Raw genomic sequence first — 16795 nt, 5'->3', positions numbered from 1 at the left:
AAAGGTCTTCAGTAAAGGGTATCTGCCACTGAATACAAGGGAAATGAGTGAGGTCTTTATATACTGCAGCAGAAGGACAAAAGCAATTGTGCATTAGCAGTGCAAAAGAAGGGGCCTTGGTGTTCAGGACCCTATGCTGTAATGCTAACAGGGTGTGAGAGGATGGGATGCACCACAACAGTCCCAAGTACCCTCTATGGTAATACAAAGGGAGTAGAAAGGGACTGGAAACTAGACTAACAGAAGGGACCATAGCTGCAGTTAAGCACCTTAAGAGTCCCCAAAACCCTCCCACGTAATGCAAAGGGAGTAGGAGGAAATGTGATCCTAGACCAACAGAAGGGAACACAGGTGCAATTACCACCTTGACAGTCCCAAATGCCCTCCCAGGTAATGTAAAGCGAGTCATGGAATCCTAAACTAACAAAAGGGACCACATCTGCATTTAAAGCACATTCACAGTTCCAAGTACCTTCCGTGGTAATGCAAACAAAGCTTGGGAGCATGGACCCCAGACTAAGAGAAGGGAAAACAGCTGCAATAAACATTTTAATAGTCCCAGTGCCCTCTGCTGTAATGCAAAGGGAATAAGAGGGCATGGGAAGTGGGACTAACAGAAGGGACCACAGATGCAATTAAGCACTTCAACAGTCCCAAATACACTCCCAGGTAATGTTAAAGGGGTTAGAGAGCATGGGATCCTAGATTAACAAAATGGATCACAGCTGCATTTAAGCACCTTTCTGTCCCAAACACCAACAAGTAATACAAATGAGTAGAAAGGGATGACATCCTAGAATTACAGTAGGGAACACAGCTAAAAACAAGCACGTTGATAGTCCCAAATATGCTCCCAGGTTACATGAGAGAATTGGAGTGCTTGAGAAAATACACTATGGGACTACAGCTGCCACTAACCACTTTAAAGGTCTCAAATACCTCTGCAGTCATGCAAATGGAGATAGGTGGGAAACGGATCCTAGGTTAACATAAGGGATTGTACCTGCATTTAAGCAGCACATTGACAGTCCCTTGCAGCCTCTATGGAAACGCAAATTAGGAGGGGATGGGATCCCAGACTAACAGAAGGGACAAGAGTCCAGTTAACATAGTCCCATGTGCCCTCTGCAGAAATGCAAAGAGAATTATGTAGGAATGGGATCGTAGGTTAAAAAAAAGACTGTTCCTGCACTCAAGCACAGCAACAGTCTACTGCACACTGTGGTAATGCAAATCAAGGAGGGAAAGGGAATCTAGACCAACAGAAGAGACAGTAAGCTACAATGAAGACTATTAACAGTCCCAAGTACCCTCTGCAGTGATGAACAGGGAGTCACGTGCCAATGGACTTCCAGGTTAACATAAGGGACTGTAACCTACGTTTAAGTACACTGAACGTCCCTTGTAGCCTCTGGGATTATGCAAAGGGACTTAGGTGGGAATGGGATCCCACCTAACAAAGGGGACTGTAACTACATTTAAGCACATAACAGTCCCCTGTACCTTCTTTTATAATGCAAATTGAGTAGGAGGGCATGGGAATCTAGACCAACAGATGAGACTGTATAGGCAGGTTAATGCATTAACAGTCCCAAGTACCCTATGCAGTAATGCAAAGGGTGTTAGGTGGGAATGGGATCCTAGCTAATAAGGGACTGTAGAGCTATTTAAGCACATTAGAAGTCCCCTGTACACTCTGTGGTAATGTAAATCGAGTAGGAAGGAATGGGATCCTAGACTGAGAGAGACTGTAGCTGCCATAAAGGCTCCCAATTACCCAATTACCGTCTGCAGTCATGAAAAGGCAGTTAGGAGGGAATGAATTTCAGGGTTAACTTAAAGCACTTTACCTGCATTTAAACACATAAACAGTCCCTTGTAGGCTCTTTGGCAATGCAAAGGGAGGTAGATGGAAATGGGATCCTTGAACTCTACCTGCATTTAAGCACCATAACAATCCCTTGTATCCTCCATAGTAATGTAAATCCTGCAGGAGGGGATGGGCTCCTACACTAAAAATAGGGACTGTGGCTGCAATAAAGTCCATTAATAATCCCAAGTATCCTCTGCAGTCATGCAAAGGGAGTTAGGTGGGAGCAAGATCCTAGGTTAACATAAGGGACTGTAGCTGCATTTAAGCACATCAACAGTTCCTTGTAGCCTCTGTGGTAGTGCAAAGGGAGTCTGGTGGAAATCGTATCCTTGTTATCATACGGGACTGTAGCTCCATTTAAATACATTAACCGTCCCTTCTACCTTCTCTGGGAATGCAATCAAGAAGGAAGGGAATGGATCCTAGACTAACAAAAGGGGCTGTAGCTGCAAATAATTGCACTAACAGTCCCAAGTACCCTCTGCAGTCACGCAAAGACAGTTAGTTGGGGAGGAGATCCTAGGTTAACATATGGGACTCTAGCTGCATTCCAGGACATTAACAGTTCATTATACCCCTTTGGTAATGCAAATCGAAGACAGCAGAGGAATCTAGACTAACAGAAGGGAGAGCAGTGCAATTAAGCCCATTAACAAGTCCCATGTAGGCTCTGCATTAACAAAAAGGGAGCTGGGGGGAATAGGATCCTAGGTTAATATAAGGGACTGTAGTTGCACTGAAGCACATTAACAGTACATTGTACTTCCTTTGGTAGCGCAATTCAAGTCGGAGTGCATGGGAATCTGGACGAATAGAAGGGGCTCTAGCCCTAACTGGGCCCATTAACAGTCCCAAGTACCCTCTGCAGTAAGGAGAGGGAGTTAGATGGAAATGGAAATGTAGGTTACACAAGGGACTGTACTTCCATTTAAGCACATAAACAATCCATTTTACATTCCTTTGTAATGCAAAACAAGTAGGAGGGCATGAGAATCTGGACTAACGGAAGGGGCTCTAATTCTAATTGAACAGATTAATAGTCCCAAGTACCCTCTGGGACTGTTTCCCTTTTCATGACTGGGGATGGGATCCTAGGTTAACATCAGGGGCTGTAGCGGTATTTAAGTCCATTAACAGTCCCTTGTACATTATACTGTAATGGAAATCATGTAGAAGAGGATGGAAAACTACACTAACAGAAGGGACTGCAGCTGCAGTAAAGGCCATTAACAGTCGCAAGAATCCTCCGCATTCATTAAAGGGAGTTAGGTGAGAATAGGGTCCTAGGTAAACATGAGGGACTGTAGCTACTTTAAGCACAGTAACAGTCCGCTTTACCTTCTGTGCTAGTACAAGGGAATTAGGTGGGAACAGGATTTTAGGTAAACATAACAGACTATAGATGCATTTGAGGGATGGGATTCTAGACTAACGGAAGTACAATTAAGCCCATTAGCAAGTCCACAGAGGCTCTGCAGTAATGAAAAGGAAGTTAGGTGGGAACAGGATCACAGGTAAATATAGGAGACTGTAGATGCACTTAGGCACAGTAACAGTCTCACCTACACAGTGGGGTAATACAAATTGAGTAGGACACATGGGAATCTAGAGTAACAGGAGGGAGAGAAGTACAATTGAACCCATTAGTAAGTTCATGGAGGCTCTGCAGTAATGAAAAGGGAGGTCCCTGGGAACTGGATCCTAGCTTAACATAAAGGACTGTAGCTCTATTCAAGCACATTAGCAATTCCTTGGACCCTCTGTGTTAATGCAAATGAAGTAGGACGGAACAGATTCTAGACCAACAGAAGGGACTGTGGCTGCAGCAAAGCCCATTAACAGTCCCAAGAACCCTCCGCAGTCATTAAAAGGCAGTTAGGTGGGAACAGGGTCCTAGGTTAACATGAGCGACTGTAGCTGCTTTTAAGCACAGTAAACGTCCCTATTACCCTCTGTGCTACTGCAAGGGAGTTAGGTGGGAATGGGGTCCTAGGCAAACATAAGAGACTGTAGACGCATTTAAGCACAGTATCAGTCTCTCCTACACTCCAGAGTAATGTAAATTTAATAGTTGGGATGCACTGCTAGATTAACAGAAGGGACTGTAGCTGCAGTAAAGCCCATTAACAAGTCCATGGAGGCTCTGCAGTAATGAAAAGGAAGTTGGGTGGAAACAGGATCATAGGTAAACACAGGAGACTGTAGATGTATTTAAGCACAGTGACAGTCTCTCCTACACTCTGGGGTAATGCAAATTGAGTAGGTGGGATGGACTCCTAGACTAACAGAAGGGACAGAAGTACAATTAAGCCCATAGGCAAGTCCATGGAGGCTCTGCAGTAAGGAAAAGCGAGTTAGGTGGGAACAGGATCATAGGTAAACACAGGAGACTGTAGATGCACTTAAGCACAATAACAGTCTCTGGTATATTCTGGGGTAATGCAACTTGAGTTGGTGGCATGAGATTCTAGACTGACAGAAGGCACAGAAGTACAATTAAGCCAATTAGCAAGTCCATGGAGGCTCTGCAGTAATGAAAACGGGGAGTTAGGTAGGAATGGGATGCTAGATTAACATAAAGGACTGTAGCTCTAATCAAGCACATTAGCAATCCCTTGGACCCACTTTGGTAATGCAAATGTAGTAGGATCAACAGATTCTAGACTAACAGAAGGGACTGCAGCTTCAGTAAAGCCCATTAACAAGTCCATGGAGGCTCTGCAGTAATGAAAAGGAAGTTGGGTGGAAACAGGATCATAGGTAAACACAGGAGACTGTAGATGTATTTAAGCACAGTGACAGTCTCTCCTACACTCTGGGGTAATGCAAATTGAGTAGGTGGGATGGACTCCTAGACTAACAGAAGGGACAGAAGTACAATTAAGCCCATAGGCAAGTCCATGGAGGCTCTGCAGTAATGAAAACAGGGAGTTAGGTGGGAATGGGATGCTACATTAACATAAAGGACCGTAGCTCTACTCAAGCACATTAGCAACCCCTTGGACCCACTGTGGTAATGCAAATTAAGTAGGATGGAACAGATTCTAGACTAACAGAAGGGACTGTAGCTGCAGTAACAGTCCATTAACAGTCTCAAGAACCCTCTGCAGTCATTAAAAGACAATTAGGTGGGAATAGGATCCTAAGCAAACATGAGGGACTGTAGCTGCTTTTAGGCACAGTAAAAGTCCTTTACCCTCTGTGCTAGTGCAAGGGAGTTAGGTGGGAACGAGATCATAGGTAAATATAAGAGACTAGCTGCATTTAAGCATCAGAAACAGTCTCTGGTACATTCTGGGGTATTGCAAATTAAAGTTGGGATGAACTCCTAGACTAGCAAAAGGTACAGCAGTGCAATTAAGCCCATTAACAAGTCCATGTAGGATCTGCAGTAATGAAATGGGACTTAGGTGGGAGCGGAATCACAGGTGTACATGAGAGACTGTAGATGCATTTAAGCACAGTAACAGTCTCTAGTACACTCTGGGGTGATGCAAACTGAATAGGTGGGATGGACTCCTAGACGAACAGAAGGGACAGAAGGGCAATTAAGCCGACTAACAAGTCCGTGTAGGATCTGCAGTAATGAAATGCGAGTTAGGTGGGAGTGGAATCATAGGTGTACATGAGAGACTGTAGATGCATTTAAGCACAGTAACAATCTCACCTACACTGTGAGGTAACAGAAATTGAGGAGGAGACACAGGATTCTGGACTAGTAGAAGGGACAGCAGTGCAATTAAGCCCATAGGCAAGTCCATGGAGGCTCTGCAGTAAAGAAGAGGGAGTTCCGTGGGAACTGGATCCTAGCTTAACATAAAGAACTGTAGCTCTATTCAAGCACATTAGCACATCACCCTTGGACCCTCTGTGTTAATGCAAATGAAGCAGGATGTAACAGATTCTAGACCAAAAGAAGGAAATGTAGCTGCAATACAGCCCATTAACAGTGCCAAGATCCCTCTGTAGTCAGTAAAAGGCTGTTAGTTCGGAACAGGGTCCTAGGTAAACATAAGAGACTGTAGCTGCTTTTAAGCACAGTAACAGTCTCACATACACTCTGGGGTAATACAAATTCAGTAAGTGGGATGGACTCCTAGACTAACAGAAGGGACAGCACTGCATTAAGCCCATTAGCAAGTCCATGGAGGCTCTGCAGTAATGAAGAGGGAGTTCCGAGGGAATTGAATCCTAGGTGAACATAAAGGACTGTAGCTCTATTCAAGCACATTAGCAATCCCTTGGACCCTCTGTGTTAATGCAAATGAGGTAGGATGGAACAGATTCTAGGCTAACAGAAGGGACTGTGGCTGCAGTAAAGCCCATTAACAGTCCCAAGAACCCTCTGCATTCAGTAAAAGTTACTGAGGTGGGAATAGGGTCCTAGGTAAACATGAGCGACTGTAGCTGCTTTTAAGCACAGTAACAGTCCTTTACCGTCTGTGCTAGTGCAAGGGAGTTAGGTGGGAATGGGATCATAGGTAACCATAAGACACAGTAGCTTCATTTAAGCACAGTAACAGTCTCTAGTACATTCTGGGGTAACGCAAATTGAAGTTGGGATGGACTCCTAGACTAACAGAAGGGACAGCAGTGCAATTAAGCCCATTAACAAGTCCATGTAGGGTCTGCAGTAATGAAATGGGAGTTAGGTGGGAGCAGAATCATAAGTAAACATAAGAGACTGTAGATGCATTTAGCTCAGTAACAGTCTCACCTACACTGTAGGTTAATGCAAACTGAGTAGGAGGGATGGGATTCTAGACTCACAGAAGGGACAGAAGTACAATTAAGCCCATAGACAAGTCCATGGAGGCTCTGCAGTAATGAAAAAAGAAGTTGGGTGGGAACAGGATCATAGGTAAACATAGGAGACTGTGGAGGTATTTAAGCACAGTGACAGTCTCTCCTCCACTCTGGGGTAATGCAAATTCAACAGGTGGGATGAGATTCTAGACTAACAGGAGGGAGAGCAGTTCAATTAAGTCCATTAACAAGTCCAAGTTGCCTCTGCAGTAATGAAAAGGGAGGTCCCTGGGAACTGGATCCTAGCTTAACATAAAGGACTGTAGCTCTATTCAAGCACATTAGCAATCCCTTGGACCCTCTGTGTTAATGCAAATGAAATAGGACGGAACAGATTCTAGACCAACAGAAGGGACTGTGGCTGCAGCAAAGCCCATTAACAGTCCCAAGAACCCTCCGCAGTCATTAAAAGGCAGTTAGGTGGGAACAGGGTCCTAGGTTAACATGAGCGACTGTAGCTGCTTTTAAGCACAGTAAACGTCCCTATTACCCTCTGTGCTACTGCAAGGGAGTTAGGTGGGAATGGGGTCCTAGGCAAACATAAGAGACTGTAGACGCATTTAAGCACAGTATCAGTCTCTCCTACACTCCAGAGTAATGTAAATTTAATAGTTGGGATGCACTGCTAGATTAACAGAAGGGACTGTAGCTGCAGTAAAGCCCATTAACAAGTCCATGGAGGCTCTGCAGTAATGAAAAGGAAGTTGGGTGGAAACAGGATCATAGGTAAGCACAGGAGACTGTAGATGTATTTAAGCACAGTGACAGTCTCTCCTACACTCTGGGGTAATGCAAATTGAGTAGGTGGGATGGACTCCTAGACTAACAGAAGGGACAGAAGTACAATTAAGCCCATAGGCAAGTCCATGGAGGCTCTGCAGTAAGGAAAAGCGAGTTAGGTGGGAACAGGATCATAGGTAAACACAGGAGACTGTAGATGCACTTAAGCACAATAACAGTCTCTGGTATATTCTGGGGTAATGCAACTTGAGTTGGTGGCATGAGATTCTAGACTGACAGAAGGCACAGAAGTACAATTAAGCCAATTAGCAAGTCCATGGAGGCTCTGCAGTAATGAAAACGGGGAGTTAGTTGGGAATGGGATGCTAGATTAACATAAAGGACTGTAGCTCTAATCAAGCACATTAGCAATCCCTTGGACCCACTCTGGTAATGCAAATATAGTAGGATCAACAGATTCTAGACTAACAGAAGGGACTGCAGCTGCAGTAAAGCCCATTAACAGTCCCAAGAACCCTCTGCAGTCAGTAAAACCCAGTTAGGTGGGAACAGCGTCCTAGGTAAACATGAGCGACTGTAGCTGCTTTTAAGCACCAGTAACAGTCTCTGGTACATTCTGGGGTATTGCAAATTAAAGTTGGGATGGACTCCTAGACTAACAGAAGGGACAGCAGTGCAATTAAGCCCATTAACAAGTCCATGTAGGATCTGCAGTAATGAAGTGGGACTTCGGTGGGAGCAGAATCATAGGTGTACATGACAGACTGTAGATGCATTTAAGCACAGTAACAGTCTCTTAGTACACTCCGGGGTGATGCAAACTGAATAGGTGGGATGGACTCCTAGACGAACAGAAGGGACAGAAGGGCAATTAAGCCAACAAGTCCGTGTAGGATCTGCAGTAATGAAATGCGAGTTAGGTGGGAGTGGAATCACAGGTGTACATGAGAGACTGTAGATGCATTTAAGCACAGTAACAATCTCACCTACACTGTGAGGTAACTGAAATTGAGGAGGAGACATGGGATTCTGGGCTAATAGAAGGGACAGCAGTGCAATTAAGCCCATAGGCAAGTCCATGGCGGCTCTGCAGTAATGAAAAGGGAGTTAGGTGGGAATAGGGTCCTAGGTAAATATGAGGGACTGTAGCTGCTTTTAAGCACAGTAACAGGTCCTTTTACCCTCTGTGCTAGTGCAAGGGAGTTAGGTGGGAATGGGATCCTAGGTAAGCATAAGAGACTGTAGACGCATTTAAGCACAGTAACAGTCTCTGGTACATTCTGGGGAAATGCAAACTGAGTAGGTGGGATGGACTCCTGCACTAACAGAAGGGACAGCAGTGCAATTAAGCCCATTAACGAGTCCATGTAGGATCTGCAGTAATGAAATGGGACTTAGGTGGGAGCAGAATCATAGGTAAATATAAGAGACTGTAAGATGCACTGAAGCACAGTAAGTCTCAGCTACACTGTGGGGTAATGCAAATTGAGTAGGAGGGATGGGAGTATAGACTTACAGAAAGCACAGCATTGCAATTATGCCCATTAGCAAGTGCATGGAGGCTCTGCAGTAAGGAAAAGCGAGTTAGGCAGGAAAGGGATCCTACATTAACGTAATGGACTGTAGCTCTATTTAAGCACATTAGCAATCCCTTGGGCCCTCAGTGTTAATGCAAATATAGTAGGATCAACAGATTCTAGGCTAACAGAAGGGACTGCAGCTGCAGTAAAGCCCATTAACAGTCCCAAGAACCCTCTGCAGTCAGTAAAACCCAGTTAGGTGGGAATAGCGTCCTAGGTAAACATGAGCGACTGTAGCTGCTTTTAAGCACCAGTAACAGTCTCTGGTACATTCTGGGGTATTGCAAATTAAAGTTGGGATGGACTCCTAGACTAACAGAAGGGACAGCAGTGCAATTAAGCCCATTAACAAGTCCATGTAGGATCTGCAGTAATGAAATGGGACTTCGGTGGGAGCAGAATCATAGGTGTACATGACAGACTGTAGATGCATTTAAGCACAGTAACAGTCTCTAGTACACTCCGGGGTGATGCAAACTGAATAGGTGGGATGGACTCCTAGACGAACAGAAGGGACAGAAGGGCAATTAAGCCAACTAACAAGTCCATGTAGGATCTGCAGTAATGAAATGGGACTTCGGTGGGAGCGGAATCATAGGTGTACATGAGAGACTGTAGATGCATTTAAGCACAGTAACAGTCTCTAGTACACTCCGAGGTAATGCAAATTGAATAGGTGGGATGGACTCCTAGACGAACAAAAGGGACAGAAGGGCAATTAAGCCAACTAACAAGTCCGTGTAGGATCTGCAGTAATAAAATGCGAGTTAGGTGGGAGTGGAATCACAGGTGTACATGAGAGACTGTAGATGCATTTAAGCACAGTAACAATCTCACCTACACTGTGAGGTAACTGAAATTGAGGTGGAGACACGGGATTCTGGACTAATAGAAGGGACAGCAGTGCAATTAAGCCCACAGGCAAGTCCATGGCGGCTCTACAGTAATGAAAAGGGAGTTAGGTGGGAAAGGGATCCTACATTAACGTAATGGACTGTAGCTCTATTTAAGCACATTAGCAATCCCTTGGGCCCTCAGTGTTAATGCAAATGTAGTAGGATCAACAGATTCTAGGCTAACAGAAGGGACGCAGCTGCAGTAAAGCCCATTAACAGTCCCAAGAACCCTCTGCACTCATTAAAAGAGAGTTAGGTGAGAATAGGGTCCTAGGTAAACATAAGGGACTGTATCTTCTTTTAAGCACAGTAATAGTCCCTTTACCCTCTGTGCTTGTGGAACGGAGTTAGGTGAGAAGGGGATCATAGGTAAACATAAGAGATGGTAGATGCATTTAAGCACAGTAACAGTCTCTAGTACACTCTGGAGTAATGCAAATTCAGTAGGTGGGATGGGATTCTAGACTAACAGAAGGGATAGCAGTGCAATCAAGCAAATTAACAAGTCCATGTAGGCTCTGCTGCAATGAAAAGGGAGTTAGGTGGGAACGGGATGCTAGATTAACATAAAGGACTATAACTCTATTCAAGCACATTAGCAATTCCTTGTATCCTCTCTGCTAATGCAAATAGAGTAGGATCAACAGATTCTAGATTAACAAAAAGGATTGCAGCTGCAGCAAAGCCCATTAACAGTCCCAAGCACTCTCTGCAGTCAGGAAAAGGGAGTGAAGTGGGGATGGGATTCTAGGTAATTGCATTTAAGCACACTGACATTCCATTTTACCCCCATTGGTAATGCAAATGGAGTAAGAGGATATGGGAATCTGACAAACAGAAGGGATGGTAGCTCTGATTGAGCCCATTAACTATCCCAAGCACGCTCTGCAGTCATTCAAAGAGATTTAAATGGGAATGGGGTCCTAGGCAAACCTAAGAGACTGTAGACGCATTTAAGCACAGTATCAGTCTCTCCTACACTCCAGAGTAATGTAAATTTAATAGTTGGGATGCACTGCTAGATTAACAGAAGGGACTGTAGCTGCAGTAAAGCCCATTAACAAGTCCATGGAGGCTCTGCAGTAATGAAAAGGAAGTTGGGTGGAAACAGGATCATAGGTAAGCACAGGAGACTGTAGATGTATTTAAGCACAGTGACAGTCTCTCCTACACTCTGGGGTAATGCAAATTGAGTAGGTGGGATGGACTCCTAGACTAACAGAAGGGACAGAAGTACAATTAAGCCCATAGGCAAGTCCATGGAGGCTCTGCAGTAAGGAAAAGCGAGTTAGGTGGGAACAGGATCATAGGTAAACATAGGAGACTGTAGATGCACTTAAGCACAATAACAGTCTCTGGTATATTCTGGGGTAATGCAACTTGAGTTGGTGGCATGAGATTCTAGACTGACAGAAGGCACAGAAGTACAATTAAGCCAATTAGCAAGTCCATGGAGGCTCTGCAGTAATGAAAACGGGGAGTTAGGTGGGAATGGGATGCTAGATTAACATAAAGGACTGTAGCTCTAATCAAGCACATTAGCAATCCCTTGGACCCACTTTGGTAATGCAAATGTAGTAGGATCAACAGATTCTAGACTAACAGAAGGGACTGCAGCTGCAGTAAAGCCCATTAACAGTCCCAAGAACCCTCTGCAGTCAGTAAAACCCAGTTAGGTGGGAACAGCGTCCTAGGTAAACATGAGCGACTGTAGCTGCTTTTAAGCACCAGTAACAGTCTCTGGTACATTCTGGGGTATTGCAAATTAAAGTTGGGATGGACTCCTAGACTAACAGAAGGGACAGCAGTGCAATTAAGCCCATTAACAAGTCCATGTAGGATCTGCAGTAATGAAGTGGGACTTCGGTGGGAGCGGAATCATAGGTGTACATGACAGACTGTAGATGCATTTAAGCACAGTAACAGTCTCTAGTACACTCCGGGGTGATGCAAACTGAATAGGTGGGATGGACTCCTAGACGAACAGAAGGGACAGAAGGGCAATTAAGCCAACTAACAAGTCCGTGTAGGATCTGCAGTAATGAAATGCGAGTTAGGTGGGAGTGGAATCACAGGTGTACATGAGAGACTGTAGATGCATTTAAGCACAGTAACAATCTCACCTACACTGTGAGGTAACTGAAATTGAGGAGGAGACATGGGATTCTGGGCTAATAGAAGGGACAGCAGTGCAATTAAGCCCATAGGCAAGTCCATGGCGGCTCTGCAGTAATGAAAAGGGAGTTAGGTGGGAATAGGGTCCTAGGTAAATATGAGGGACTGTAGCTGCTTTTAAGCACAGTAACAGTTCCTTTTACCCTCCGTGCTAGTGCAAGGGAGTTAGGTGGGAATGGGATCCTAGGTAAGCATAAGAGACTGTAGATGCATTTAAGCACAGTAACAGTCTCTGGTACATTCTGGGGAAATGCAAACTGAGTAGGTGGGATGGACTCCTGCACTAACAGAAGGGACAGCAGTGCAATTAAGCCCATTAACGAGTCCATGTAGGATCTGCAGTAATGAAATGGGACTTAGGTGGGAGCAGAATCATAGGTAAATATAAGAGACTGTAAGATGCACTGAAGCACAGTAAGTCTCAGCTACACTGTGGGGTAATGCAAATTGAGTAGGAGGGATGGGAGTATAGACTTACAGAAAGCACAGCATTGCAATTATGCCCATTAGCAAGTGCATGGAGGCTCTGCAGTAATGAAAAGGGAGTTAGGCAGGAAAGGGATCCTACATTAACGTAATGGACTGTAGCTCTATTTAAGCACATTAGCAATCCCTTGGGCCCTCAGTGTTAATGCAAATATAGTAGGATCAACAGATTCTAGGCTAACAGAAGGGACTGCAGCTGCAGTAAAGCCCATTAACAGTCCCAAGAACCCTCTGCACTCATTAAAAGAGAGTTAGGTGAGAATAGGGTCCTAGGTAAACATAAGGGACTGTACCTTCTTTTAAGCACAGTAACAGTCCCTTTACCCTCTGTGCTTGTGGAACGGAGTTAGGTGAGAAGGGGATCATAGGTAACCATAAGAGACGGCAGATGCATTTAAGCACAGTAACAGTCTCTGGTACACTCCGGGGTAATGCAAATTGAGTATGTGAGATGCGATTCTAGACTAACAGAAGGGATAGTATTGCAATTAAGCTCCTTAATATGTCCCACGTAGGCTCTGCGGTAATGAAAAGGGAGTTAGGTGGGAATGGGATCCTAGGTTAACTTAAGGGACTGTAACTTCATTTAAAAACATTAACAGTCCATTGTAGCCTTTGTGGTAGCACAAATTGAGTAGGAAGGGAATGGATTCTAGATTAAAAGGAACTGTAGCTGCAGCAAAGCTCATTAACAGTCCTAAGTACCCTCTGCAGTCATGCAAAGGGAGTTAGGTGGAGATGGGTTCCTAGGTTTACATAAGGGACTGTAGCTGTATAAGCTCATTATCAGTCCCTTGTACTGCCTGTGGTAATGCAAATCATTGAGGAGGGGAATGGGTGCTAGACTAACAGAAGGGTCTGTAGCTGCAATCAAGCCCATTAACTGCCCCAAGTATCCTCTGTTGTAATGCAAAGGCAGTTAGTTGCTAATGGGATTGGTTTCAAGAAAGGAGTCACTGGTACTACAATTTTGCACTTGAACAGTTTCGAGAAATGGCCTTAGGTAATTAGCACCTTTCAGGTGTAAAGATGATGCAGGGTTCCTGATACAAAAGGATCAGGTGTAATCAACTAGGTTTGTAAACATTAAGGATCCTAGTGCAGAGTTCTTAAGTAGTAAGGGTCCCCGGCGGGAATACAAAGTGAGTGGATACAACTAATTCACAGGACATGGACAAATGCAATTACGGACATTATCAATTCAAGAGAAGGTTCCTTAAGAGTCTGACCCACATAACACACAAATGGGATACAGTGACCCATTAAAATGGACAAGACTCTGGACCACTGAAACTGTGCAAATTAACTGTCCAAAAGCTGAGTTCTTGAATGATCTGCACAACCTAGCAGTATTCCACCGAGTGTGGGATTTCACTTATTATTGCATGGGACCATGAATATATGCAATTATGCACATCAACTGTTTAATAAGAGAAGGCACTTTGGGTAATCAGAACTCCTCAGAAGAAATGGCACAGAGGTAAGGGATATCCTAGACTAATGGGTGGGACCATGGGAAATGAGGATTTTACATATTAATGCAAGGTGGTAAGTAGTCTGCACTGCCTAGGAGCAATGAAAAGAGCATGAGTGGGTCTTACCTGTTAGGCAGGACCATTACCAACAATGGTTGTATCCATTAATATTCCAAAGTAAAGGACTTTGAGAATGAGCACTTCTGCTATAGCGCAAAGAAGTTGCAAAGGACTTGTGTAATGAACAATTGGGATTCTACTCAATAATTCAAGGAACATGGTCTCAGGTAGGCAGCACTGTCTAATAGCAATGTGAATGGGATGGAGGGTCGTTGATTAGTGGGGGAGACGATGTGGCATTACAATTTGGTACTTTAATTGTCCAAGAACAGCAGGACTCCCCAGAAGCATGGCAAAATTGGAAGGATGCCTTTGTTAAGTGGACAAGGCTATGACAATTGGGACTGAGCACATTAACTACTGAACAAAAAATTTGGGTTTTCTGTGCCCCCTCCTGAACGCAAAGGGTTTTGGACTGGGATCTAATCCAATGGACAGGATTATGAACAATCAGAGTTTCACTCAGTGCAGTTTAGGTGAGCAGCACAGTATATACACTGTCCAGAAAACTGGGATTGTGACTATTGCAGCAATGACAGAGGAATGGTTTCTCCTTCCTTAAAAGCTGATATTATGAGTAACTAGACTTATGGACAATAATTGATATGAAGCTCTCAATTAATTAAGATTCCCTAATATTAATGCAAAGGGTGCATGGATTCTTTGTTCTAACATGGGACAATGGACAAATGGGATTCTGTACATTAATTGAAAATGTTGACTCAGGTAGTCAGCACTCAAGATCAGCAATGCTAGAGGAAGACAGGGTATCCCAGTCTACCGGGTGAGGAACAGACAACTTATTTTTAGCACTGAATCAATGCAAATTGCATATGCTTTAGGGATAAACAGGACTGAGGCTGGGGCTGGGGCTGGGGCTGGGGCTGGGGCCGGGGCCGGGGCCGGGGCCGGGGCTGGGGCTGGGGCTGGGGCCGGGGCCGGGGCCAGGGCTGGGGTCGGGGCCGGGGCCGGGGCCGGGCGGGGGCCGGGGCAGGGGCCGGGGCAGGGGCTGGGGCTGGGGCCAGAAAGGGGGTTGCTGGGAACAGGGCTGGGGAGGCACTAAGGGCTGTGGAGGCAGGGCACCATAGAAAATTGAAACTATGAGCAATAATACTCCAATATAATAAGTTCAACCAGAAGAAGCAAGCCCACAGCAATTCAAGTTTCCTGCAGATAGGTGGGTCACTGGTCAATTAGTGCAGCATTAAGGATGGGAACAAAGCAAGGCCTGGACCAGAGTGGACCTTCAAATATTCATTTTTACATTCAGTCATAACGTTAAAATTTTAATTAGCTACTTTTGTGCTGTAAGACTTCAAAAATCCAAAGGGAAGTAGCTTATTAAGTCACTTCCCAAGTAAAAAATAGTAAAAAAATTTTAAATGCCTTATTATTTGACTTTGAACATATAAAGACAGAAAACGTTTAAGCGATTTGTAGAAAAAGAAATTGAAAATTTTAAGAAATTTTAAAGGAACCCAAACATGAAAACCCATTAAATGTAACTGAAATGAAGTCTACAAATAAACAAAACCCCTAAATACATTTCCATAGTAGTCACTTAAAGCTTAAATCGAACACTAGCAAACCACATAAACTATATGTGACTAACATCCAAGAAATAAATAGAAATCAAAATCCGACCCCAGCATTAGCCACGGGGTAGGTGTTCCTCTTGAGGAAGGCAGGGATTCCTCTTCTGCCACCTGTTGGCCAACGATCATCTGCGATCCATTCTGGTCCTTGCCACGACTCACCGCCATGTTCACACTTGGCAGGCATGGAGCACTGCCCTTGGCCACAGTGCAGAAGAGTGGAGGGCGGGGGGTGGCTAATATACTAGCCTTAGGCCACGGCACCAATGCTGAGAAATGGCGTGAGGTTCAGCCCGCACTGGCTAATATCCAGCACTGCAAGTGGCAATGCTGGAGGGGAGGGAGCAAGTGAGAGGGGAGGGAGGTGGAAAGGCCAAATGTCCTTGGAAAGACCTTGGTACCACCCACTGGGAGTAGTACAAACGTGGTCCGTCCTGACTGGCTGAATAGAGACGGTAGCGAAGTGCTATGCTAACTCAGTCTAATTCCATCCTCCAGTAACAGGCTGTGACCAAATTCACCACCCTTTCTGATTGGGTGGGTCATGCGGCAATCCAACACTGCCAATCCCTCCTTTCACTTTTTCCGCGGCAAAGCCCGCCATCTTTAACAATGCGGCAGGCCCTCCTGGTGCAAAGCCCGCCAAGAATGTAACGGTCAAACACCCCTGCCATGACGTCCACGTGACAAACTGCCATGATATCCACATGACAAGGTCAGCCATATTGTCCCTGCGGCAAAACCTGTCAGGAAATGCACACGGCAAAGACAAAGGCCCGCCATGTTTTAGACTGCGGCAAGTACTTAAGCCGCCATCTTTTACTATGTAATAGAATATTTCCACCGCCATGCTGCACACTAGAACAAAGACACCCATGATGTGTCTTCCCGCCACTGGAACACTGCAGCAAAATGGATCCGCCATTTTGAACACTCTAACAAAGCAGAGAGCCATGCTAAGCAATGCTGCAAAGTCAAAACCGCCATTTTGAACCCTGCGCCTAAGTCTTCTCCCTCTCGTTTTTCGATTAGCCCCTTGTAATATGAC

The 16795-nt window shown here is 44.8% G+C and overlaps 1 long non-coding RNA gene across 1 annotated transcript in view; it reads right to left on the bottom strand.

Annotated features, from left to right (window-relative positions):
- Positions 1-15811, bottom strand: part of LOC130842086 (uncharacterized) — a 35643-nt gene extending 19832 nt beyond the window's left edge. Inside the window, exon 1 of the long non-coding RNA XR_009050343.1 lies at positions 15797-15811. This is a non-coding gene — a long non-coding RNA (uncharacterized LOC130842086). The remainder of the gene's footprint in view (positions 1-15796) is intronic.
- Positions 15812-16795: the final 984 nt, after the last annotated feature.

This window comes from Hippopotamus amphibius, chromosome X (assembly GCF_030028045.1).
Source record: "Hippopotamus amphibius kiboko isolate mHipAmp2 chromosome X, mHipAmp2.hap2, whole genome shotgun sequence".
Taxonomy (NCBI): Eukaryota; Metazoa; Chordata; class Mammalia; order Artiodactyla; family Hippopotamidae; genus Hippopotamus; species Hippopotamus amphibius.
Note: the sequence above shows the minus strand (reverse complement) of the source record. Positions and strands in the feature narration are given on the sequence as shown.